Source organism: Triturus cristatus, chromosome 4_1 (assembly GCF_964204655.1).
Source record: "Triturus cristatus chromosome 4_1, aTriCri1.1, whole genome shotgun sequence".
NCBI classification, from domain to species: Eukaryota; Metazoa; Chordata; class Amphibia; order Caudata; family Salamandridae; genus Triturus; species Triturus cristatus.
This window is the reverse complement of record NC_140585.1, coordinates 274,303,334-274,328,993: the sequence shown is the minus strand read 5'-3', so window position 1 is coordinate 274,328,993 and position 25,660 is coordinate 274,303,334.

The following is a 25,660-nucleotide window of genomic DNA, read 5'->3' as shown; positions in this document are numbered from 1 at the left end:
TAGTTCTTATGCTCTAGAGCAGCGCTGCTGATCTGGTTCTCTGCCTCTACAACAGCTCTGCTGACCTGGTTCTCTGCCTCTAAAGCAGCTCTGCTGACCCGGTTCTATGGCTCTAAAGCAGTTCTGCTGACCTGGTTCTCTGTCTCTAGAGCAGCTCTGCTGACCTGGTCCCTTGGCTCTAAAGCAGCTCTGCTGACCTGGTTTTCTCCCTCTAAAGCAGCTCTGCTGACTAGGTTCTCTCGCTCTAAAGCAGCTCTATTGACCTGGTTTCTCTGGCTCTACAGCAGCTCTGCTGACCTGGTTCTCTGGCCCTAGAGCAGCTCTTCTGACCCGGTTCTTAGGCTCTAGAGCAGCTCTGCTGACCTGGTTCTCTGGCTGTAAAGCAGCTCTGCTGACCTGGTTCTATGGCTCTAGAGCAGCTCTGCTGACCTGGTTCTCTGACTCTAAAGCAGCTCTGCTGACCTGGTTCTCTGGTTTTAGAGCAGCTCTGCTGACCTGGTTCTCTGGCTCTAAAGCAGCTCTGCTGACCTGGTTCTCTCCCTCTAAGGCAGCTCTGCTGACCTGTTTTCTCTGGCTCTAGAGCAGCTCTGCTGACCTGGTTCTCTGGCTCTAAAGCAGCTCCGCTGACCTGGTTCTCTCCCTCCAAAGCAGCTCTGCTGACCTGGTTCTCTGCCTCTAGAGCAGCTCTGCTGACCTGGTTCTCTGTCTTTAAAGCAGCTGACCTGGTTCTATGGCTCTAAAACAGCTCTGCTGACCTGGTTCTCTCCCTCTAAAGAGCTCTGCTTACCCGGTTCTCTTAAACAGTTCTGCTGACCTGGTTCTCTGCCTCTAAAGCAGCTCTGCTGACCTGGTGCTCTGGCTCTAGAGCAGCTCTGCTGACCTGGTTCTCTGGCTCTAAAGCAGTTCAGCTGACCTGGTTCTCTCCCTCGAAAGCAGCTCTGCTGACCTGGTTTCTCTGGCTCTACAGCAGCTCTGCTGACCTGGTTCTCGGCTTCTAGAGCAGCTCTGCTGACCTGGTTCTCTGGCTCTAGAGCATCCCTGCTGACCAGGTTCTCTGGCTCTAAAGCAGTTCTGCTGAACTGGTTCTCTCCCTCTAAAGCAGCTCTGCTGACCTGGTTTCTCTGGCTCTACAGCAGCTCTGCTGACCTGGTTCTCGGCCTCTAGAGCAGCTCTGCTGACCTGGTTCTCTGGCTCTAGAGCAGCTCTGCTGACCTGGTTCGCTGGCTCTAAAGCAGCTCTGCTGACCTGGTTCTATGGCTCTAAAGCAGCTCTGCTGACTTGGTTCTCTGGCTCTAGAGCAGCTCTGCTGACCTGGTTCTCTGGCTCTAAAGCAGCTCTGCTGACATGGTTCTCTGGCTCAAAAGCAGCTCTGCTGGCCTGGTTCTCTGGCTCTAATACAGCTCTGCTGACCTGGTTCTCTCCCTCTAAAGCAGCTCTGCTGGCCTGGTTTCTGTGGCTCTACAGAAGCTCTGCTGACCTGGTTCTCTGGCTCTAGAGCAGCTTTGCTGACCTGGTTCTATGGCTCTAAAGCAGCTCTGCTGACTTGGTTCTCTGGCTCTAGAGCAGCTCTGTTGACCTGGTTCTCTGGCTCTAAAGCAGCTCTGCTGACCTGGTTCTCTGGCTCAAAAGCAGCTCTGCTGGTCTGGTTCTCTGGCTCTAATACAGCTCTGCTGACCTGGTTCTCTCCCTCTAAAACAGCTCTGCTGACCTGGTTTCTCTGGCTCTACAGCAGCTCTGCTGACCTGGTTCTCTGGCTCTAGAGCAGCTTTGCTGACCTAGTTCTTATGCTCTAGAGCAGCGCTGCTGATCTGGTTCTCTGCCTCTACAACAGCTCTGCTGACCTGGTTCTCTGCCTCTAAAGCAGCTCTGCTGACCCGGTTCTATGGCTCTAAAGCAGTTCTGCTGACCTGGTTCTCTGTCTCTAGAGCAGCTCTGCTGACCTGGTCCCTTGGCTCTAAAGCAGCTCTGCTGACCTGGTTTTCTCCCTCTAAAGCAGCTCTGCTGACTAGGTTCTCTCGCTCTAAAGCAGCTCCATTGACCTGGTTTCTCTGGCTCTACAGCAGCTCTAATGACCTGGTTCTCTGGCCCTAGAGCAGCTCTTCTGACCCGGTTCTTAGGCTCTAGAGCAGCTCTGCTGACCTGGTTCTCTGGCTCTAAAGCAGCTCTGCTGACCTGCTTCTATGGCTCTAGAGCAGCTCTGCTGACCTGGTTCTCTGACTCTAAAGCAGCTCTTCTGACCTGGTTCTCTGGTTTTAGAGCAGCTCTGCTGACCTGGTTCTCTGGCTCTAAAGCAGCTCTGCTGACCTGGTTCTCTCCCTCTAAAGCAGCTCTGCTGACCTGTTTTCTCTGGCTCTAGAGCAGCTCTGCTGACCTGGTTCTCTGGCTCTAAAGCAGCTCCACTGACCTGGTTCTCTGGTTTTAGAGCAGCTCTGCTGACCTGGTTCTCTGGCTCTAAAGCAGCTCTGCTGACTGGTTCTCTCCCTCCAAAGCAGCTCTGCTGACCTGGTTCTCTGCCTCTAGAGCAGCTCTGCTGACCTGGTTCCCTCTCTTTAAAGCAGCTGACCTGGTTCTCTGGCTCTAAAGCAGCTCTGCTGACCTGCTTCTATGGCTCTAGAGCAGCTCTGCTGACCTGGTTCTCTGACTCTAAAGCAGCTCTTCTGACCTGGTTCTCTGGTTTTAGAGCAGCTCTGCTGACCTGGTTCTCTGGCTCTAAAGCAGCTCTGCTGACCTGGTTCTCTCCCTCTAAAGCAGCTCTGCTGACCTGTTTTCTCTGGCTCTAGAGCAGCTCTGCTGACCTGGTTCTCTGGCTCTAAAGCAGCTCCACTGACCTGGTTCTCTGGTTTTAGAGCAGCTCTGCTGACCTGGTTCTCTGGCTCTAAAGCAGCTCTGCTGACTGGTTCTCTCCCTCCAAAGCAGCTCTGCTGACCTGGTTCTCTGCCTCTAGAGCAGCTCTGCTGACCTGGTTCCCTCTCTTTAAAGCAGCTGACCTGGTTCTATGGCTCTAAAACAGCTCTGCTGACCTGGTTCTCTCCCTCTAAAGAGCTCTGCTTACCCGGTTCTCTAAAACAATTCTGCTGACCTGGTTTTCTGCCTCTAAAGCAGCTCTGCTGACCTGGTGCTCTGGCTCTAGAGCAGCTCTGCTGACCTGGTTCTCTGGCTCTAAAGCAGTTCTGCTGACCTGGTTCTCTCCCTCTAAAGCAGCTCTGCTGACCTGTTTTCTCTGGCTCTAGAGCAGCTCTGCTGACCTGGTTCTCTGGCTCTAAAGCAGCTCCACTGACCTGGTTCTCTGGTTTTAGAGCAGCTCTGCTGACCTGGTTCTCTGGCTCTAAAGCAGCTCTGCTGACTGGTTCTCTCCCTCCAAAGCAGCTCTGCTGACCTGGTTCTCTGCCTCTAGAGCAGCTCTGCTGACCTGGTTCCCTCTCTTTAAAGCAGCTGACCTGGTTCTATGGCTCTAAAACAGCTCTGCTGACCTGGTTCTCTCCCTCTAAAGAGCTCTGCTTACCCGGTTCTCTAAAACAATTCTGCTGACCTGGTTTTCTGCCTCTAAAGCAGCTCTGCTGACCTGGTGCTCTGGCTCTAGAGCAGCTCTGCTGACCTGGTTCTCTGGCTCTAAAGCAGTTCTGCTGACCTGGTTCTCTCCCTCTAAAGCAGCTCGGCTGACCTGGTTTCTCTGGCTCTACAGCAGCTCTGCTGACCTGGTTCTCGGCCTCTAGAGCAGCTCTGCTGACCTGGTTCTCTGGCTCTAGAGCATCCCTGCTGACCTGGTTCTCTGGCTCTAAAGCAGTCCTGCTGACCTGGTTCTCTCCCTCTAAAGCAGCTCTGCTGACCTGGTTTCTCTGGCTCTACAGCAGCTCTGCTGACCTGGTTCTCGGCCTCTAGAGCAGCTCTGCTGACCTGGTTCGCTGGCTGTAAAGCAGCTCTGCTGACCTGGTTCTATGGCTCTAAAGCAGCTCTGCTGACTTGGTTCTCTGGCTCTAGAGCAGCTCTGCTGACCTGGTTCTCTGGCTCTAAAGCAGCTCTGCTGACCTGGTTCTCTGGCTCAAAAGCAGCTCTGCTGGCCTGGTTCTCTGGCTCTAATACAGCTCTGCTGACCTGGTTCTCTGGCTCTAAAGCAGCTCTGCTGACTGGTTCTCTCCCTCCAAAGCAGCTCTGCTGACCTGGTTCTCTGCCTCTAGAGCAGCTCTGCTGACCTGGTTCCCTCTCTTTAAAGCAGCTGACCTGGTTCTATGGCTCTAAAACAGCTCTGCTGACCTGGTTCTCTCCCTCTAAAGAGCTCTGCTTACCCGGTTCTCTAAAACAATTCTGCTGACCTGGTTTTCTGCCTCTAAAGCAGCTCTGCTGACCTGGTGCTCTGGCTCTAGAGCAGCTCTGCTGACCTGGTTCTCTGGCTCTAAAGCAGTTCTGCTGACCTGGTTCTCTCCCTCTAAAGCAGCTCGGCTGACCTGGTTTCTCTGGCTCTACAGCAGCTCTGCTGACCTGGTTCTCAGCCTCTAGAGCAGCTCTGCTGACCTGGTTCTCTGGCTCTAGAGCATCCCTGCTGACCTGGTTCTCTGGCTCTAAAGCAGTTCTGCTGACCTGGTTCTCTCCCTCTAAAGCAGCTCTGCTGACCTGGTTTCTCTGGCTCTACAGCAGCTCTGCTGACCTGGTTCTCGGCCTCTAGAGCAGCTCTGCTGACCTGGTTCGCTGGCTGTAAAGCAGCTCTGCTGACCTGGTTCTATGGCTCTAAAGCAGCTCTGCTGACTTGGTTCTCTGGCTCTAGAGCAGCTCTGCTGACCTGGTTCTCTGGCTCTAAAGCAGCTCTGCTGACCTGGTTCTCTGGCTCAAAAGCAGCTCTGCTGGCCTGGTTCTCTGGCTCTAATACAGCTCTGCTGACCTGGTTCTCTCCCTCTAAAGCAGCTCTGCTGGCCTCGTTTCTGTGGCTCTACAGAAGCTCTGCTGACCTGGTTCTCTGGCTCTAGAGCAGCTTTGCTGACCTAGTTCTTAGGCTCTAGAGCAGCTCTGCTGATCTGGTTCTCTGTCTCTACAACAGCTCTGCTGACCTGGTTCTCTGCCTCTAAAGCAGTTCTGCTGACCCAGTTCTATGGCTCTAAAGCAGTTCTGCTGACCTGGTTCTCTGTCTCTAGAGCAGCTCTGCTGACCTGGTTCTCTGGCTCTAGAGCAGCCCTGCTGACCTGGTTCTCTGGCTCTAAAGCAGTTCTGCTGACCTGGTTCTCTCCCTCTAAAGCAGCTCTGCTGACCTGGTTTCTCTGGCTCTACAGCAGCTCTGCTGACCTGGTTTCTCTGGCTCTACAGCAGCTCTGCTGACCTGGGTCTCTGGTTCTAGAGCAGCTCTGCTGACCTGCTTCTTAGGCTCTAGAGCAGCTCTGCTGACCTGGTTCTCTGGCTCTACAACGGCTCTGCTGACCTGGTTTCTCTGGCTCTACAGCAGCTCTGCTGACCCGGTTCTATGGCTCTAAAGCAGTTCTGCTGACCTGGTTGTCTGGCTCTAGAGTAGTTCTGCTGAGCTGATCCCTTGGCTCTAAAGCAGCTCTGCTGACCTGATTCTCTCCCTCTAAAGCAGCTCTGCTGACCTGGTTCTCTCCCTCTAAAGCAGCTCTGCTGACCTGGTTCTCTCCCTCTAAAGTAGCTCTACTGACCTGGTTTCTCTGGCTCTACAGCAGCTCTGCTGACCTGGTTCTCTGGCTCTAGAGCAGCTCTGCTGACCCGGTTCTTAGGCTCTAGAGCAGCTCTGCTGACCTGGTTCTCTGGCTCTAAAGCAGCTCTGCTGACCTGGTTCTATGGCTCTAAAGCAGCTCTGCTGACCTCGTTCTCTGGCTCTAGAGCAGCTCTGCTGACCTGGTTCGCTGGCTCTAAAGCAGCTCTGCTGACCTCGTTCTCTGGCTCTAGAGCAGCTCTGCTGACCTGGTTCGCTGGCTCTAAAGCAGATCTGCTGACCTGGTTCTATGGCTCTAAAGCAGCTCTGTTGACCTGGTTCTCTGGCTCTAAAGCAGCTCTGCTGACCTGGTTCTCTGGCTCAAAAGCAGCTCTGCTGGTCTGGTTCTCTGGCTCTAATACAGCTCTGCTGACCTGGTTCTCTCCCTCTAAAGCAGCTCTGCTGACCTGGTTTCTCTGGCTCTACAGCAGCTCTGCTGACCTGGTTCTCTGGCTCTAGAGCAGCTTTGCTGACCTAGTTCTTATGCTATAGAGCAGCGCTGCTGATCTGGTTCTCTGCCTCTACAACAGCTCTGCTGACCTGGTTCTCTGCCTCTAAAGCAGCTCTGGTGACCCGGTTCTATGGCTCTAAAGCAGTTCTGCTGACCTGGTTCTCTGTCTCTAGAGCAGCTCTGCTGACCTGGTCCCTTGGCTCTAAAGCAGCTCTGCTGACCTGGTTTTCTCCCTCTAAAGCAGCTCTGCTGACTAGGTTCTCTCGCTCTAAAGCAGCTCTATTGACCAGGTTTCTCTGGCTCTACAGCAGCTCTGCTGACCTGGTTCTCTGGCCCTAGAGCAGCTCTTCTGACCCGGTTCTTAGGCTCTAGAGCAGCTCTGCTGACCTGGTTCTCTGGCTCTAAAGCAGCTCTGCTGACCTGGTTCTCTGACTCTAAAGCAGCTCTGCTGACCTGGTTCTCTGGTTTTAGAGCAGCTCTGCTGACCTGGTTCTCTGGCTCTAAAGCAGCTCTGCTGACCTGGTTCTCTCCCTCTAAGGCAGCTCTGCTGACCTGTTTTCTCTGGCTCTAGAGCAGCTCTGCTGACCTGGTTCTCTGGCTCTAAAGCAGCTCCGCTGACCTGGTTCTCTCCCTCCAAAGCAGCTCTGCTGACCTGGTTCTCTGCCTCTAGAGCAGCTCTGCTGACCTGGTTCTCTGTCTTTAAAGCAGCTGACCTGGTTCTATGGCTCTAAAACAGTTCTGCTGACCTGGTTCTCTCCCTCTAAAGAGCTCTGCTTACCCGGTTCTCTTAAACAGTTCTGCTGACCTGGTTCTCTGCCTCTAAAGCAGCTCTGCTGATCTGGTGCTCTGGCTCTAGAGCAGCTCTGCTGACCTGGTTCTCTGGCTCTAAAGCAGTTCTGCTGACCTGGTTCTCTCCCTCTAAAGCAGCTCTGCTGACCTGGTTTCTCTGGCTCTACAGCAGCTCTGCTGACCTGGTTCTCGGCTTCTAGAGCAGCTCTGCTGACCTGGTTCTCTGGCTCTAGAGCATCCCTGCTGACCTGGTTCTCTGGCTCTAAAGCAGTTCTGCTGACCTGGTTTTCTCCCTCTAAAGCAGCTCTGCTGACCTGGTTTCTCTGGCTCTACAGCAGCTCTGCTGACCTGGTTCTCGGCCTCTAGAGCAGCTCTGCTGACCTGGTTCTCTGGCTCTAGAGCAGCTCTGCTGACCTGGTTCGCTGGCTCTAAAGCAGCTCTGCTGACCTGGTTCTATGGCTCTAAAGCTGCTCTGCTGACTTGGTTCTCTGGCTCTAGAGCAGCTCTGCTGACCTGGTTCTCTGGCTCTAAAGCCGCTCTGCTGACCTGGTTCTCTGGCTCAAAAGCAGCTCTGCTGGCCTGGTTCTCTGGCTCTAATACAGCTCTGCTGACCTGGTTCTCTCCCTCTAAAGCAGCTCTGTTGGCCTGGTTTCTGTGGCTCTACAGAAGCTCTGCTGACCTGGTTCTCTGGCTCTAGAGCAGCTTTGCTGACCGGGTTCTATGGCTCTAAAGCAGCTCTGCTGACTTGGTTCTCTGGCTCTAGAGCAGCTCTGTTGACCTGGTTCTCTGGCTCTAAAGCAGCTCTGCTGACCTGGTTCTCTGGCTCAAAAGCAGCTCTGCTGACCTGGTTCTCTCCCTCTAAAGCAGCTCTGCTGACCTGGTTTCTCTGGCTCTAAAGCAGTTCTGCTGACCTGGTTCTCTCCCTCTAAAGCAGCTCTGCTGACCTGGTTTCTCTGGCTCTACAGCAGCTCTGCTGACCTGGTTCTCGGCCTCTAGAGCAGCTCTGCTGACCTGGTTCGCTGGCTCTAAAGCAGCTCTGCTGACCTCGTTCTCTGGCTCTAGAGCAGCTCTGCTGACCTGGTTTGCTGGCTCTAAAGCAGCTCTGCTGACCTGGTTCTATGGCTCTAAAGCAGCTCTGCTGACTTGGTTCTCTGGCTCTAGAGCAGCTCTGTTGACCTGGTTCTCTGGCTCTAAAGCAGCTCTGCTGGCCTTGTTCTCTGGCTCTAATACAGCTCTGCTGACCTGGTTCTCTCCCTCTAAAGCAGCTCTGTTGGCCTAGTTTCTGTGGCTCTACAGAAGCTCTGCTGACCTGGTTCTCTGGCTCTAGAGCAGCTTTGCTGACCTAGTTCTTATGCTCTAGAGCAGCGCTGCTGATCTGGTTCTCTGCCTCTACAACAGCTCTGCTGACCTGGTTCTCTGCCTCTAAAGCAGCTCTGGTGACCCGGTTCTATGGCTCTAAAGCAGTTCTGCTGACCTGGTTCTCTGTCTCTAGAGCAGCTCTGCTGACCTGGTCCCTTGGCTCTAAAGCAGCTCTGCTGACCTGGTTTTCTCCCTCTAAAGCAGCTCTGCTGACTAGGTTCTCTCGCTCTAAAGCAGCTCTATTGACCAGGTTTCTCTGGCTCTACAGCAGCTCTGCTGACCTGGTTCTCTGGCCCTAGAGCAGCTCTTCTGACCCGGTTCTTAGGCTCTAGAGCAGCTCTGCTGACCTGGTTCTCTGGCTCTAAAGCAGCTCTGCTGACCTGGTTCTCTGACTCTAAAGCAGCTCTGCTGACCTGGTTCTCTGGTTTTAGAGCAGCTCTGCTGACCTGGTTCTCTGGCTCTAAAGCAGCTCTGCTGACCTGGTTCTCTCCCTCTAAGGCAGCTCTGCTGACCTGTTTTCTCTGGCTCTAGAGCAGCTCTGCTGACCTGGTTCTCTGGCTCTAAAGCAGCTCCGCTGACCTGGTTCTCTCCCTCCAAAGCAGCTCTGCTGACCTGGTTCTCTGCCTCTAGAGCAGCTCTGCTGACCTGGTTCTCTGTCTTTAAAGCAGCTGACCTGGTTCTATGGCTCTAAAACAGTTCTGCTGACCTGGATCTCTCCCTCTAAAGAGCTCTGCTTACCCGGTTCTCTTAAACAGTTCTGCTGACCTGGTTCTCTGCCTCTAAAGCAGCTCTGCTGATCTGGTGCTCTGGCTCTAGAGCAGCTCTGCTGACCTGGTTCTCTGGCTCTAAAGCAGTTCTGCTGACCTGGTTCTCTCCCTCTAAAGCAGCTCTGCTGACCTGGTTTCTCTGGCTCTACAGCAGCTCTGCTGACCTGGTTCTCGGCTTCTAGAGCAGCTCTGCTGACCTGGTTCTCTGGCTCTAGAGCATCCCTGCTGACCTGGTTCTCTGGCTCTAAAGCAGTTCTGCTGACCTGGTTTTCTCCCTCTAAAGCAGCTCTGCTGACCTGGTTTCTCTGCCTCTACAGCAGCTCTGCTGACCTGGTTCTCGGCCTCTAGAGCAGCTCTGCTGACCTGGTTCTCTGGCTCTAGAGCAGCTCTGCTGACCTGGTTCGCTGGCTCTAAAGCAGCTCTGCTGACTTGGTTCTATGGCTCTAAAGCAGCTCTGCTGACTTGGTTCTCTGGCTCTAGAGCAGCTCTGCTGACCTGGTTCTCTGGCTCTAAAGCCGCTCTGCTGACCTGGTTCTCTGGCTCAAAAGCAGCTCTGCTGGCCTGGTTCTCTGGCTCTAATACAGCTCTGCTGACCTGGTTCTCTCCCTCTAAAGGAGCTCTGTTGGCCTGGTTTCTGTGGCTCTACAGAAGCTCTGCTGGCCTGGTTCTCTGGCTCTAGAGCAGCTTTGCTGACCTGGTTCTATGGCTCTAAAGCAGCTCTGCTGACTTGGTTCTCTGGCTCTAGAGCAGCTCTGTTGACCTGGTTCTCTGGCTCTAAAGCAGCTCTGCTGACCTGGTTCTCTGGCTCAAAAGCAGCTCTGCTGACCTGGTTCTCTCCCTCTAAAGCAGCTCTGCTGACCTGGTTTCTCTGGCTCTAAAGCAGTTCTGCTGACCTGGTTCTCTCCCTCTAAAGCAGCTCTGCTGACCTGGTTTCTCTGGCTCTACAGCAGCTCTGCTGACCTGGTTCTCGGCCTCTAGAGCAGCTCTGCTGACCTGGTTCGCTGGCTCTAAAGCAGCTCTGCTGACCTCGTTCTCTGGCTCTAGAGCAGCTCTGCTGACCTGGTTTGCTGGCTCTAAAGCAGCTCTGCTGACCTGGTTCTATGGCTCTAAAGCAGCTCTGCTGACTTGGTTCTCTGGCTCTAGAGCAGCTCTGTTGACCTGGTTCTCTGGCTCTAAAGCAGCTCTGCTGGCCTTGTTCTCTGGCTCTAATACAGCTCTGCTGACCTGGTTCTCTCCCTCTAAAGCAGCTCTGTTGGCCTAGTTTCTGTGGCTCTACAGAAGCTCTGCTGACCTGGTTCTCTGGCTCTAGAGCAGCTTTGCTGACCTAGTTCTTATGCTCTAGAGCAGCGCTGCTGATCTGGTTCTCTGCCTCTACAACAGCTCTGCTGACCTGGTTCTCTGCCTCTAAAGCAGCTCTGGTGACCCGGTTCTATGGCTCTAAAGCAGTTCTGCTGACCTGGTTCTCTGTCTCTAGAGCAGCTCTGCTGACCTGGTCCCTTGGCTCTAAAGCAGCTCTGCTGACCTGGTTTTCTCCCTCTAAAGCAGCTCTGCTGACTAGGTTCTCTCGCACTAAAGCAGCTCTATTGACCAGGTTTCTCTGGCTCTACAGCAGCTCTGCTGACCTGGTTCTCTGGCCCTAGAGCAGCTCTTCTGACCCGGTTCTTAGGCTCTAGAGCAGCTCTGCTGACCTGGTTCTCTGGCTCTAAAGCAGCTCTGCTGACCTGGTTCTCTGACTCTAAAGCAGCTCTGCTGACCTGGTTCTCTGGTTTTAGAGCAGCTCTGCTGACCTGGTTCTCTGGCTCTAAAGCAGCTCTGCTGACCTGGTTCTCTCCCTCTAAGGCAGCTCTGCTGACCTGTTTTCTCTGGCTCTAGAGCAGCTCTGCTGACCTGGTTCTCTGGCTCTAAAGCAGCTCCGCTGACCTGGTTCTCTCCCTCCAAAGCAGCTCTGCTGACCTGGTTCTCTGCCTCTAGAGCAGCTCTGCTGACCTGGTTCTCTGTCTTTAAAGCAGCTGACCTGGTTCTATGGCTCTAAAACAGTTCTGCTGACCTGGTTCTCTCCCTCTAAAGAGCTCTGCTTACCCGGTTCTCCTAAACAGTTCTGCTGACCTGGTTCTCTGCCTCTAAAGCAGCTCTGCTGATCTGGTGCTCTGGCTCTAGAGCAGCTCTGCTGACCTGGTTCTCTGGCTCTAAAGCAGTTCTGCTGACCTGGTTCTCTCACTCTAAAGCAGCTCTGCTGACCTGGTTTCTCTGGCTCTACAGCAGCTCTGCTGACCTGGTTCTCGGCTTCTAGAGCAGCTCTGCTGACCTGGTTCTCTGGCTCTAGAGCATCCCTGCTGACCTGGTTCTCTGGCTCTAAAGCAGTTCTGCTGACCTGGTTCTCTCCCTCTAAAGCAGCTCTGCTGACCTGGTTTCTCTGGCTCTACAGCAGCTCTGCTGACCTGGTTCTCGGCCTCTAGAGCAGCTCTGCTGACCTGGTTCTCTGGCTCTAAAGCAGCTCTGCTGACCTGGTTCTATGGCTCTAAAGCTGCTCTGCTGACCTGGTTCTCTGGCTCAAAAGCAGCTCTGCTGGCCTGGTTCTCTGGCTCTAATACAGCTCTGCTGACCTGGTTCTCTCCCTCTAAAGCAGCTCTGTTGGCCTGGTTTCTGTGGCTCTACAGAAGCTCTGCTGACCTGGTTCTCTGGCTCTAGAGCAGCTTTGCTGACCTGGTTCTATGGCTCTAAAGCAGCTCTGCTGACTTGGTTCTCTGGCTCTAGAGCAGCTCTGTTGACCTGGTTCTCTGGCTCTAAAGCAGCTCTGCTGACCTGGTTCTCTGGATCAAAAGCAGCTCTGCTGACCTGGTTCTCTCCCTCTAAAGCAGCTCTGCTGACCTGGTTTCTCTGGCTCTAAAGCAGTTCTGCTGACCTGGTTCTCTCCCTCTAAAGCAGCTCTGCTGACCTGGTTTCTCTGGCTCTACAGCAGCTCTGCTGACCTGGTTCTCGGCCTCTAGAGCAGCTCTGCTGACCTGGTTTGCTGGCTCTAAAGCAGCTCTGCTGACCTCGTTCTCTGGCTCTAGAGCAGCTCTGCTGACCTGGTTCGCTGGCTCTAAAGCAGCTCTGCTGACCTGGTTCTATGGCTCTAAAGCAGCTCTGCTGACTTGGTTCTCTGGCTCTAGAGCAGCTCTGTTGACCTGGTTCTCTGGCTCTAAAGCAGCTCTGCTGGCCTGGTTCTCTGGCTATAATACAGCTCTGCTGACCTGGTTCTCTCCCTCTAAAGCAGCTCTGTTGGCCTGGTTTCTGTGGCTCTACAGAAGCTCTGCTGACCTGGTTCTCTGGCTCTAGAGCAGCTTTGCTGACCTGGTTCTATGGCTCTAAAGCAGCTCTGCTTACTTGGTTCTCTGGCTCTAGAGCAGCTCTGTTGACCTGGTTCTCTGGCTCTAAAGCAGCTCTGCTGACCTGGTTCTCTGGCTCAAAAGCAGCTCTGCTGACCTGGTTCTCTCCCTCTAAAGCAGCTCTGCTGACCTGGTTTCTCTGGCTCTACAGCAGCTCTGCTGACCTGGTTCTCGGCTTCTAGAGCAGTTCTGCTGACCTGATTCTCTGGCTCTAGAGCATCCCTGCTGACCTGGTTCTCTGGCTCTAAAGCAGTTCTGCTGACCTGGTTCTCTCCCTCTAAAGCAGCTCTGCTGACCTGGTTTCTCTGGCTCTACAGCAGCTCTGCTGACCTGGTTCTCGGCCTCTAGAGCAGCTCTGCTGACCTGGTTCGCTGGCTCTAAAGCAGCTCTGCTGACCTCGTTCTCTGGCTCTAGAGCAGCTCTGCTGACCTGGTTCGCTGGCTCTAAAGCAGCTCTGCTGACCTGGTTCTATGGCTCTAAAGCAGCTCTGCTGACTTGGTTCTCTGGCTCTAGAGCAGCTCTGTTGACCTGGTTCTCTGGCTCTAAAGCAGCTCTGCTGACCTGGTTCTCTGGCTCAAAAGCAGCTCTGCTGGTCTGGTTCTCTGGCTCTAATACAGCTCTGCTGACTTGGTTCTCTCCCTCTAAAGCAGCTCTGCTGACCTGGTTTCTCTGGCTCTACAGCAGCTCTGCTGACCTGGTTTCACTGGCTCTACAGCAGCTCTGCTGACCTGGTTCTCTGGCTCTAGAGCAGCTTTGCTGACCTAGTTCTTATGCTCTAGAGCAGCGCTGCTGATCTGGTTCTCTGCCTCTACAACAGCTCTGCTGACCTGGTTCTCGGCCTCTAGAGCACCTCTGCTGACCTGGTTCTCTGGCTCTAGAGCAGCTCTGCTGACCTGGTTCGCTGGCTCTAAAGCAGCTCTGCTGACCTGGTTCTATGGCTCTAAAGCAGCTCTGCTGACTTGGTTCTCTGGCTCTAGAGCAGCTCTGCTGACCTGGTTCTCTGGCTCTAAAGCAGCTCTGCTGACCTGGTTCTCTGGCTCTAGAGCAGCTCTGCTGACCTGGTTCGCTGGCTCTAAAGCAGCTCTGCTGACCTGGTTCTATGGCTCTAAAGCAGCTCTGCTGACTTGGTTCTCTGGCTCTAGAGCAGCTCTGCTGACCTGGTTCTCTGGCTCTAAAGCAGCTCTGCTGACCTGGTTCTCGGCCTCTAGAGCAGCTCTGCTGACCTGGTTCGCTGGCTCTAAAGCAGCTCTGCTGACCTCGTTCTCTGGCTCTAGAGCAGCTCTGCTGACCTGGTTTGCTGGCTCTAAAGCAGCTCTGCTGACCTGGTTCTATGGCTCTAAAGCAGCTCTGCTGACTTGGTTCTCTGGCTCTAGAGCAGCTCTGTTGACCTGGTTCTCTGGCTCTAAAGCAGCTCTGCTGGCCTTGTTCTCTGGCTCTAATACAGCTCTGCTGACCTGGTTCTCTCCCTCTAAAGCAGCTCTGTTGGCCTAGTTTCTGTGGCTCTACAGAAACTCTGCTGACCTGGTTCTCTGGCTCTAGAGCAGCTTTGCTGACCTAGTTCTTATGCTCTAGAGCAGCGCTGCTGATCTGGTTCTCTGCCTCTACAACAGCTCTGCTGACCTGGTTCTCTGCCTCTAAAGCAGCTCTGGTGACCCGGTTCTATGGCTCTAAAGCAGTTCTGCTGACCTGGTTCTCTGTCTCTAGAGCAGCTCTGCTGACCTGGTCCCTTGGCTCTAAAGCAGCTCTGCTGACCTGGTTTTCTCCCTCTAAAGCAGCTCTGCTGACTAGGTTCTCTCGCTCTAAAGCAGCTCTATTGACCAGGTTTCTCTGGCTCTACAGCAGCTCTGCTGACCTGGTTCTCTGGCCCTAGAGCAGCTCTTCTGACCCGGTTCTTAGGCTCTAGAGCAGCTCTGCTGACCTGGTTCTCTGGCTCTAAAGCAGCTCTGCTGACCTGGTTCTCTGACTCTAAAGCAGCTCTGCTGACCTGGTTCTCTGGTTTTAGAGCAGCTCTGCTGACCTGGTTCTCTGGCTCTAAAGCAGCTCTGCTGACCTGGTTCTCTCCCTCTAAGGCAGCTCTGCTGACCTGTTTTCTCTGGCTCTAGAGCAGCTCTGCTGACCTGGTTCTCTGGCTCTAAAGCAGCTCCGCTGACCTGGTTCTCTCCCTCCAAAGCAGCTCTGCTGACCTGGTTCTCTGCCTCTAGAGCAGCTCTGCTGACCTGGTTCTCTGTCTTTAAAGCAGCTGACCTGGTTCTATGGCTCTAAAACAGTTCTGCTGACCTGGTTCTCTCCCTCTAAAGAGCTCTGCTTACCCGGTTCTCCTAAACAGTTCTGCTGACCTGGTTCTCTGCCTCTAAAGCAGCTCTGCTGATCTGGTGCTCTGGCTCTAGAGCAGCTCTGCTGACCTGGTTCTCTGGCTCTAAAGCAGTTCTGCTGACCTGGTTCTCTCACTCTAAAGCAGCTCTGCTGACCTGGTTTCTCTGGCTCTACAGCAGCTCTGCTGACCTGGTTCTCGGCTTCTAGAGCAGCTCTGCTGACCTGGTTCTCTGGCTCTAGAGCATCCCTGCTGACCTGGTTCTCTGGCTCTAAAGCAGTTCTGCTGACCTGGTTCTCTCCCTCTAAAGCAGCTCTGCTGACCTAGTTTCTCTGGCTCTACAGCAGCTCTGCTGACCTGGTTCTCGGCCTCTAGAGCAGCTCTGCTGACCTGGTTCTCTGGCTCTAGAGCAGCTCTGCTGACCTGGTTCGCTGGCTCTAAAGCAGCTCTGCTGACCTGGTTCTATGGCTCTAAAGCAGCTCTGCTGACTTGGTTCTCTGGCTCTAGAGCAGCTCTGCTGACCTGGTTCTCTGGCTCTAAAGCCGCTCTGCTGACCTGGTTCTCTGGCTCAAAAGCAGCTCTGCTGGCCTGGTTCTCTGGCTCTAATACAGCTCTGCTGACCTGGTTCTCTCCCTCTAAAGCAGCTCTGTTGGCCTGGTTTCTGTGGCTCTACAGAAGCTCTGCTGACCTGGTTCTCTGGCTCTAGAGCAGCTTTGCTGACCTGGTTCTATGGCTCTAAAGCAGCTCTGCTGACTTGGTTCTCTGGCTCTAGAGCAGCTCTGTTGACCTGGTTCTCTGGCTCTAAAGCAGCTCTGCTGACCTGGTTCTCTGGCTCAAAAGCAGCTCTGCTGACCTGGTTCTCTCCCTCTAAAGCAGCTCTGCTGACCTGGTTTCTCTGGCTCTAAAGCAGTTCTGCTGACCTGGTTCTCTCCCTCTAAAGCAGCTCTGCTGACCTGGTTTCTCTGGCTCTACAGCAGCTCTGCTGACCTGGTTCTCGGCCTCTAGAGCAGCTCTGCTGACCTGGTTCGCTGGCTCTAAAGCAGCTCTGCTGACCTCGTTCTCTGGCTCTAGAGCAGCTCTGCTGACCTGGTTCGCTGGCTCTAAAGCAGCTCTGCTGACCTGGTTCTATGGCTCTAAAGCAGCTCTGCTGACTTGGTTCTCTGGCTCTAGAGCAGCTCTGTTGACCTGGTTCTCTGGCTCTAAAGCAGCTCTGCTGACCTGGTTCTCTGGCTCAAAAGCAGCTCTGCTGACCTGGTTCTCTCCCTCTAAAGCAGCTCTGCTGACCTGGTTTCTCTGGCTCTACAGCAGCTCTGCTGACCTGGTTCTCGGCTTCTAGAACAGTTCTGCTGACCTGATTCTCTGGCTCTAGAGCATCCCTGCTGACCTGGTTCTCTGGCTCTAAAGCAGTTCTGCTGACCTGGTTCTCTCCCTCTAAAGCAGCTCTGCTGACCTGGTTTCTCTGGCTCTACAGCAGCTCTGCTGACCTGTGTTAGAATCCGGGGTCTCTGGTTGGCGCAGGTATGCACTTGCGACAAGCAGGGACCCTTTCCTCTAAGTCAGGGCAAAGGATCACCTCTTCAAAAATAACCCCTGCTCACCCTCTAGGTAACGTGGCGCGAGCAGTCAGGCTAGATTTCCAGAGGGCATATAGGTTAAGCGTTCAAGTTGTCCCACACAATAATCACCTCCCCACCACACAAAGACACAAGGCTGTATTTATCAAAAATAGGATTCTTTATATAAAAGGTTTTCTTTCAGGCAGGTTGCATAAATACAGTTCTCTTGGTAAAATAATCCAGTTACTCTCAAAATGCTTTAAGGGCAGTCCACAGGTTTCTTAATGGCACAGTTCTGTTTAAAATAAGTTCTTTAGGTCTTCGGGGCACTTCGTAGCGCCTTTGGGGTGCTCTGGGCAAGGTTTTAACAGGACCTTGCCGTTTCTCACGCTTCCCGCGTGAGCCGGAGTACGCTTGCCGAGTCTCACGCTTCTCGCGTGAGCACCGGCAATGATTTCCAATGTAGTACGGCTCAGGCTGCCAGGGACGCTTCGTACCTCAAGGGAAGCACCGGTACGGTGCGAACTCGGCTGAATACGGGGCGAACCAAGGTAGGTTACCAGGGCAGTACGCTTCAAAACTAGTACGGTGCGAACTCAGAGGCGTGGAATGGCAGTACGGTGTAAGCAGTACGCTTCAAACAGTATGTTTTTTTAAAGGCGATCACGGCTCGTATGAAGCAAGTACGAGCCAGACAATGCTCACCACGTCCCCGATACTTCGATGGCAGGTACGGCTCAACCACTGGTAGTACGAGCCAAATCCACAGCCCAAGGTCCACACCAGGCACTTACGATGTTAGTACGGGCCGTACTAGCGCACCAGACTGGGTGATTTTAAAGGCGGGTACGCTTCGAACCCCGGAAGCTCTCGATGAGAGTACGGTCCGTACCAAAGCAAGTACAAGCCGTACGTGTAGCGTGAACTCACCAAAGCCTTGCAGTCTCTTACGGGGGGGTTCGGGGCGGCCTCGCAATCCAGCACCAGGGCGTCCCACGTCGCGCTGCAGTCTCTGATGTTGCAGGGACGGCGAAGCTTTGTGGGGCGTTTGGACAGGTCACAAGTCACCACGAAGGGGGCAGAAGCAGGAGGGCAGCCTCGGGGTGATGTCACAGCGCAGCGCGCTGTTAGCTCCGTCTGGATGCAGCGAACCAGGGCACCATTAGGTCTTGACAAAGGTCTCTATAACCCGGCGGGGATCACAGGGGCTCAGCGCTCAGACACATAAATCTTCTCCTTGCGTTGCGAGCTACGGCTCGAGGGGGCAGCTGCTTACTTTGCTCGGGCTGACAGGCCTTTACGTTGCTCACAGCCACTCCAGCAGCAGAAGTCGCGTTGCTCAGCGAGATCAGGGGATGCACCAGTTCTCCAGGGTCAGCTTGTAGAATCACTTCTAGGCACCTCTCCTCTTCTTTCAGGACGTAGCGCCCACTGTTCCTGGGGCGCAGATCAGGGGGCAAGTTCACTAGCAAGCCCTTGGAGATTGTTTTCAGCACAAGTTGATTAAAAGTCTTTTCTGTAGTCTTTTCTTCCTCTCCTTCCAGCAGCAGGCACCCACTGCAGGCCAGTCTCTTAGGCAGAGAGACAGTATTCCTCCTTCAGCTTCTCCAGGTCCTTCTCCTTCAGGCAGAGGTTCGTCTTGGCGTCAACAGGATCTAATTTCTTAGGAGCCAGCCTCCTACTTTTATAGCACAATTCTTTTGTTCTTTAGCGCCAGGGGGCCTGGGCCTGGCTCAGTCCAGTTCTGGAGCACTTTGTTATGGTGACTCTGCACTTTCCTTTCAGCAGCAGGGCAGAGACATCAGCCGCTCCACAGGGGGCGGCGCCGGCTTTGTGTTGGCAGAGCACAGGTCTATTCAAGAGTCAAGGTGTACTCCTCCCACCCATCCTGGTGTAATCTCCCTACCCACCACCTGGCAGCCAACCTGTCTCCTGGAATTCCCCAGCCCTGCTCCTTACTGTTGCTAGGCAGAACACACACACAGCGCAGAGGCGGACTGAATGGCCAGATCAGTAAATACTAACTTTCTAAAAGTAGTATTTACAAACACAGGATATTAAAATAAACTTTACTAAAAGAAGTATTTTATTATTCTGAGTTCAGGCATACTAAACATGACTTTCTACCATGCTCTATGAGTCCACTGGGGTCACAGCGTGTAGTGACTCCAGCAGCCCATTCTGGCCTATGGAGAGCAGGTAGCCTTCAATAGTGAAAAACGAAAATGGCTGTAATTCACTATTAAGACATGCCACACACATCAGGGCATGTCCTACCTTATGCCTACAATGCACCCTGCCCTTGGGCCTACCAGAGGGGTGACTAATATGTAGTTAAGGGAAGGTTTAGGGACTGGCAAGTGGGGGCACTTGCACAGTCAGCGCGACAGTACCAGACTGCGCGCAGGTTCTGCAGTGGCAGACCCTAGACATATTTTACTAGGCCGCTTCTGTGGGTGGCACAACCAGTGCTGCAGGCCCACCAGCGGTATTTGTATTTACAAGCCCTGGCACTCCTGGTGCACTTTACTAGGGGCTGACAGTAAACCAAATGACTCAATCATGGACACCAATCAATGTATATAGTTTTAACAGGGAGCACTTGCACTGTGGCACTGATCAGCAGTGTCACAGTGCTCTGAGCAACTAACACCAACAAAACACAATGAGGCACATCAGCAAAAAGTGGAAGGGAAACTCACGCCAAGGTGCCAGGTCTAACACGTGTCCCCTCCAGCTGAAATGTGGGGAGAACTACCCTACCCCAGGGAGTTCCTCTTCACTAAGGCGGAAAAACCTGGACAGACCGTCAGCATTGGCGTGATCTGTGCCAGGGCGATGTTCCACCGTAAAGTCCATACCCTGTAGGGAGATGGACCACCTCAACAGTTTTGGGTTTTCACCCCTCATCTGCATCAACCATCTGAGGGGCCTGTGGTCGGTCTGAACCCGGAAGTGAGACCTAAACAAGTAGGGTCTTAGCTTCTTCAGCGCCCAGACCACAGCAAACGCTTCTCGCTCTATCGCACTCCACCTTTGTTCCCGTGGAAGTAACCTTCTACTAATAAAGGCTACAGGTTGGTCCCAGCCCTCCTCAGTCATCTGTGAGAGAACAGCCCCTACACCATGCTCTGATGCGTCTGTCTGTACTAGGAATTCCTTGGAGAAGTCAGGAGCCAAGAGCACGGGCGCCGTGCACATGGCAGTTTTCAGGGTGTCAAAGGCCTTCTGACAGGTGTCAGTCCATATCACTTTCCTGGGCTGCTTCTTCGAAGTCAGCTCTGTCAAGGGGGCAACGATGCTGCCATACCCCTTGACAAACCTCCTGTAGTACCCAGTGAGTCCTAAAAAGGCCCTCACCTCCGTCTGGGTCTTTGGGGGCTCCCAAGCCAGGATGGTTTCTATCTTGGGTTGTAGGGGCGCCACCTGGCCGCTCCCCACCTGGTGTCCCAAGTACACCACGGACCCCTGCCCGATCTGACACTTGCTTGCCTTGATCGTGAGGCCTGCCTTGCGCAGTGCCATCAACACTTCCCAGAGATGTTGCAGGTGTTCTTCCCATGTGCCGCTGAACACTGCGATGTCATCCAGGTATGCTGCGCTGAACTCGGTCAGTCCAGCCAACACCTGGTTGACCAACCTCTGGAAGGTGGCAGGGGCATTCTTCATCCCAAAGGGCATGACACGGAACTGGAAATGCCCATCTGGTGTGGAGAATGCAGACCTCTCTTTGGCCCCATCAGTTAAGGCGATCTGCCAGTACCCAGACGTTAAATCAAACATGCTGAGGTACCGTGCAGCCCCTAACCGATCGATGAGCTCATCAGCTCTGGGGATGGGGTGCGCGTCAGTCTTCGTGACTGAATTGAGTCCTCTGTAGTCCACACAGAACCGGAGTTCGGGTGTGGCACCCGGCGCTGCAGCCTTTGGGACCAAGACCACTGGGCTGGCCCAAGGACTGCTGGAGGACTCAACCACCCCAAGAGCAAGCATCTTTGAGACCTCCTCTTTGATGCAGGCTCTGACCCTGTCAGTTACCCTGTAAGCCTTGTGCTTCACAGGTAAGCTGTCTCCTGTATCCACATCATGGACGCACCAATCTGTGATACCAGGAACCAGGGAGAACAGGTCAGGAAACTGCCCCAGCAGTTGGCGGCAGTCATCCTGTTGCTCAGGGGTCAGGGTGGGTGAGAGGTTAACTCCATCCACTGACCCGTCCTGCTCTGAGGCTACCAAGAGGTCAGGAAGAGGTTCTGACTCCTCCTCCGTCCCATCATCGGTGGCCAAGAGCATGCCCACTTCGGACCTCTCCAAGTGGGGCTTAAGGCGATTGACATGTAGGACCCTTAAGGGGTTCCTAGGAGACTGCAAGTTCACCAAGTAGGTGACAGAACTCTTGCGCTCCACAATCTCAAAGGGTCCTGTCCACTTGTCCTGGAGTGCACAAGGCTCCACAGGGGCAAGGACCCATACCTTTTGACCAGGTTGAAGCTCAACCAGAGTGGCATTCTGGTCGTACCACCGCTTCATTTCCTCCTGGCTGGCTTCCAGATTTGCCTCAGCAAGTTGCCTGAAACGCCTAGTCTGGTTCCTGAAGGCCAGCATGTAACTAAATACATTCTGGGGAGGTTTCCTGGGAGATTGCTCCCAGCCTTCCTTGACCAGACTCAGAGGTCCACGTACACCATACAGAAGCTCAAAGGGACTGAACCCCAGAGACTTCTGTGGCACCTCACGGTACGCAAAGAGAAGGCATGGTAAGAGGACGTCCCACTTACGCCTCATTGGTCCTTCAAGGCCCATGATCATGCCCTTTAGGGTTCGGTTGAATCGCTCAACCAACCCGTTTCCTTGTGGATGGTAAGGGGTGGTGAACTTGTATGTCACACCACATTCTTGCCAAAGGGATTTCATATATTTCGATATGAAATTGGTCCCCCTATCGGACACCACCTCTAGAGGGAATCCTACTCGTGAGAAAATTCCCATCAGTGCTCGTCCCACCACGGGGGCCGTCACTGTCCTCAGAGGGATGGCTTCAGGGTACCGGGTGGCATGGTCCACCAAGACCAGGATAAACCTGTTGCCCATGGCTGTCTTGGGGTCCAGTGGCCCCACAATGTCAATCCCCACTCGCTGGAATGGGGTACTGACCACAGGGAAAGGTTGGAGTGGAGCTTTAAGCTTCCTTCCACTCTTGCCACTTGCCTGGCAAGTCTGGCATGTCCTGCAGTGAGTATCAGAACTCCTGCGCATTTGGGGCCAATAGAAGTGGGTGACAAGCCTTTCAAAGGTCTTGTCCTGCCCCAAATGCCCTGCTAATGGCACGTCGTGAGCCAGCCCCAGTAGGAAGGTTCTGAACTTCTGGGGTACCACCAGCGCACGGGCTGACCCAGGTTCAGCAACCTTAGGCTCTGAGTACAGGAGGTCGTTCTCCCAGTAGATCAAGTGAGTTCCGGACTGATCACCATTGGCCTGGGCTGCAGCCTGCTGCCGCATACCCTCTAGGGAGGGGCACTCTTTCTGCTCCCTGCAGAATTCCTCCCTGGAGGGGCCTCCTTCTTGCTGCCAATGGGTCAGCTCAGGCAGGTCCCCCAGTTCGGCTATCTGTTCCCCGGTAGGCTCCAGGGCATCCCCCTCAAGGTCTGCTTCCTCCTGGGCCGTGGGAACTTCAGGAGCCGGTTTCCCGTGCCTCCCTTGCCCTCTCTCTAAGGCCGGTTCCTGGGCCTCTCCCTCAGGCTCCAGGGTCCCTTCAACACCCCTACTGGCTGCCATTGACCGGGTGGTCACGCACGCCCAATCAGGTAAACCCACCATCCGCAGATGGGCTGTCTTCTCCACCTTTTCCCAAGGGGAGCTCTCTAAGTCATTCCCTAGGAGACAGTCTACAGGCATGGCAGTTCTCACAGCGACTTGCAGAGTACCAGAGACCCCCCCCCACTCAAAGGGAACTTGAGCCATTGGACAATGACTCTCCGTGTTGTCAGCATTGACAACCCGACAATAGGCATGGGGTACGACCTGCTCTTGAGATACCAGGTGCTGCCGCACTGCAGTCACGCTGGCTCCTGTGTCTCTAAGAGCCTCTACCTTCTTCCCATTGACGGTCACCATTTGCCCATATTTCTTAGTGTTAGAGGGCAAGTTGGCTTGGGGGACCATCTCACTGTCTCCTAGTGAGACTAAGGTCATCTGGACGGGGTCCCACCCACCTTGGACTTCTACCTCCTCCCCAAAGGCTACTGTAGCCACTTGCCTGGGTGGAGCACCAGTGGGTGCGGGTTTCACATATTGGCGACACTTGGGATCACTGGCAAAGTGACCTAGTTCACCACATTTATAACATTGAGGGGGCCCCTTGGGAACAGGTTTACCTGTCGGGGCCCCTGTCTGCTTCGGGGTCGGGGGAGGCTGAGAACCCTTCTGCTGGTTCCCTTGGGGATTACTTTGGGGGCCTTTTTGGAACCCTTTCTGTTTTCCCTTGTCCCCCCCATTCTTCTGCTGGGGACCCTGCCCACCCTTGGCGGAGTCTCCCACGGGACCCTTGTGGACCCTGGTGCTGAGCCAGCGGTCCGCCTCCTCAGCAAGCTTCCTAGGGTTAGTCAGCTTGCTATCTATCAGGTGTTGGCGTAGCTCAGGAAAACAATTAAGCGACAAGTGCTCCCATGCAATTAAATCAAAGAGACCTTGGTAATCATCTACTTTGCTACCCTTCACCCAGCCATCCAGTGCTCTGCAGAAAAAGGTCACATACTCCACATACGTACCCCCCGCAATCTTGGTACACCCCCTGAACCTCTGTCTATACATTTCAGGAGTTAGCCCATATCTGGTCATTAAAGCTTCTTTCATGTGGGGGTAAGAATTCTGCATGTCTAAGGGCAAATCTAAAAGTGTGTCCCGCCCCTCACTGAGGAACCGCCCCCACAACCCCGCTCCCCAGTCTTTCTCAGGGACCCGGTGGGAGGACATGGCTACCTCATAGGCCCGGAACCATTGCCCTATGTCATCATTCCTGTAGAACTCTTTAACTACATCTTTTGGGATGTACACCCTTGACTCTACCTGCACCGGCTTTGCGCTGCCACCAGAGGGAGTGTTCTCCAAACTTTTCTCTTTGATCGCCAGTTCCCTCATTCTGGCGTCGTGCTCCATCAGGATCTTTCTCTCCTCAAGAGCCATTCTCTTTTCTTCTAGAGCCAGCTTTTTGCTTTCCAGCTCCAATTGACCATCTATTTTCAGTTTTGCCAAAGTGACTTGTTGCTCTCTTGCGGCCTGTCTGTCTGCCAGCTCCTCTGGTGACAGATCTCTGCCCGCACTGTGGATGCTCTCCGCTGGTTCCACTAGGTCAATCTCCTCAGGTACAACATCCTCAGCTGCACCCCTTGATTCCATCCAGGCTTTCAGCGCCTTGTAGATCTGTGGTTTGAGCTTGCCCCCACATGTGGAACCTTGAACTTCTTGCAGAAGTACTTGAGTTGCCTTCTTGTGTAGTCGTCCAGTTTTGACGCATCCCGTTCCCATTCCATCTCAGAGGCTTCAGATGCTGTGCTGTTTGAGCCCGGCATGGCTTCAAACGCAAGGGATCTTCTTTTTCCTTGGCAAGCGAAAATTAAAACTTGAAAAAGTTCTGTGGTTTAAGCTACTGGACTGTCCACTGTGCAATGGTTAGTAATCACTGCGCAGACACCAAGAACGCAAATCCGTAAATCCGCACCGCTGCCACCAATGTTAGAATCCGGGGTCTCTGGTTGGCGCAGGTATGCACTTGCGACAAGCAGGGACCCTTTCCTCTAAGTCAGGGCAAAGGATCACCTCTTCAAAAATAACCCCTGCTCACCCTCTAGGTAACGTGGCGCGAGCAGTCAGGCTAGATTTCCAGAGGGCATATAGGTTAAGCGTTCAAGTTGTCCCACACAATAATCACCTCCCCACCACACAAAGACACAAGGCTGTATTTATCAAAAATAGGATTCTTTATATAAAAGGTTTTCTTTCAGGCAGGTTGCATAAATACAGTTCTCTTGGTAAAATAATCCAGTTACTCTCAAAATGCTTTAAGGGCAGTCCACAGGTTTCTTAATGGCACAGTTCTGTTTAAAATAAGTTCTTTAGGTCTTCGGGGCACTTCGTAGCGCCTTTGGGGTGCTCTGGGCAAGGTTTTAACAGGACCTTGCCGTTTCTCACGCTTCCCGCGTGAGCCGGAGTACGCTTGCCGAGTCTCACGCTTCTCGCGTGAGCACCGGCAATGATTTCCAATGTAGTACGGCTCAGGCTGCCAGGGACGCTTCGTACCTCAAGGGAAGCACCGGTACGGTGCGAACTCGGCTGAATACGGGGCGAACCAAGGTAGGTTACCAGGGCAGTACGCTTCAAAACTAGTACGGTGCGAACTCAGAGGCGTGGAATGGCAGTACGGTGTAAGCAGTACGCTTCAAACAGTATGTTTTTTTAAAGGCGATCACGGCTCGTATGAAGCAAGTACGAGCCAGACAATGCTCACCACGTCCCCGATACTTCGATGGCAGGTACGGCTCAACCACTGGTAGTACGAGCCAAATCCACAGCCCAAGGTCCACACCAGGCACTTACGATGTTAGTACGGGCCGTACTAGCGCACCAGACTGGGTGATTTTAAAGGCGGGTACGCTTCGAACCCCGGAAGCTCTCGATGAGAGTACGGTCCGTACCAAAGCAAGTACAAGCCGTACGTGTAGCGTGAACTCACCAAAGCCTTGCAGTCTCTTACGGGGGGGTTCGGGGCGGCCTCGCAATCCAGCACCAGGGCGTCCCACGTCGCGCTGCAGTCTCTGATGTTGCAGGGACGGCGAAGCTTTGTGGGGCGTTTGGACAGGTCACAAGTCACCACGAAGGGGGCAGAAGCAGGAGGGCAGCCTCGGGGTGATGTCACAGCGCAGCGCGCTGTTAGCTCCGTCTGGATGCAGCGAACCAGGGCACCATTAGGTCTTGACAAAGGTCTCTATAACCCGGCGGGGATCACAGGGGCTCAGCGCTCAGACACATAAATCTTCTCCTTGTGTTGCGAGCTACGGCTCGAGGGGGCAGCTGCTTACTTTGCTCGGGCTGACAGGCCTTTACGTTGCTCACAGCCACTCCAGCAGCAGAAGTCGCGTTGCTCAGCGAGATCAGGGGATGCACCAGTTCTCCAGGGTCAGCTTGTAGAATCACTTCTAGGCACCTCTCCTCTTCTTTCAGGACGTAGCGCCCACTGTTCCTGGGGCGCAGATCAGGGGGCAAGTTCACTAGCAAGCCCTTGGAGATTGTTTTCAGCACAAGTTGATTAAAAGTCTTTTCTGTAGTCTTTTCTTCCTCTCCTTCCAGCAGCAGGCACCCACTGCAGGCCAGT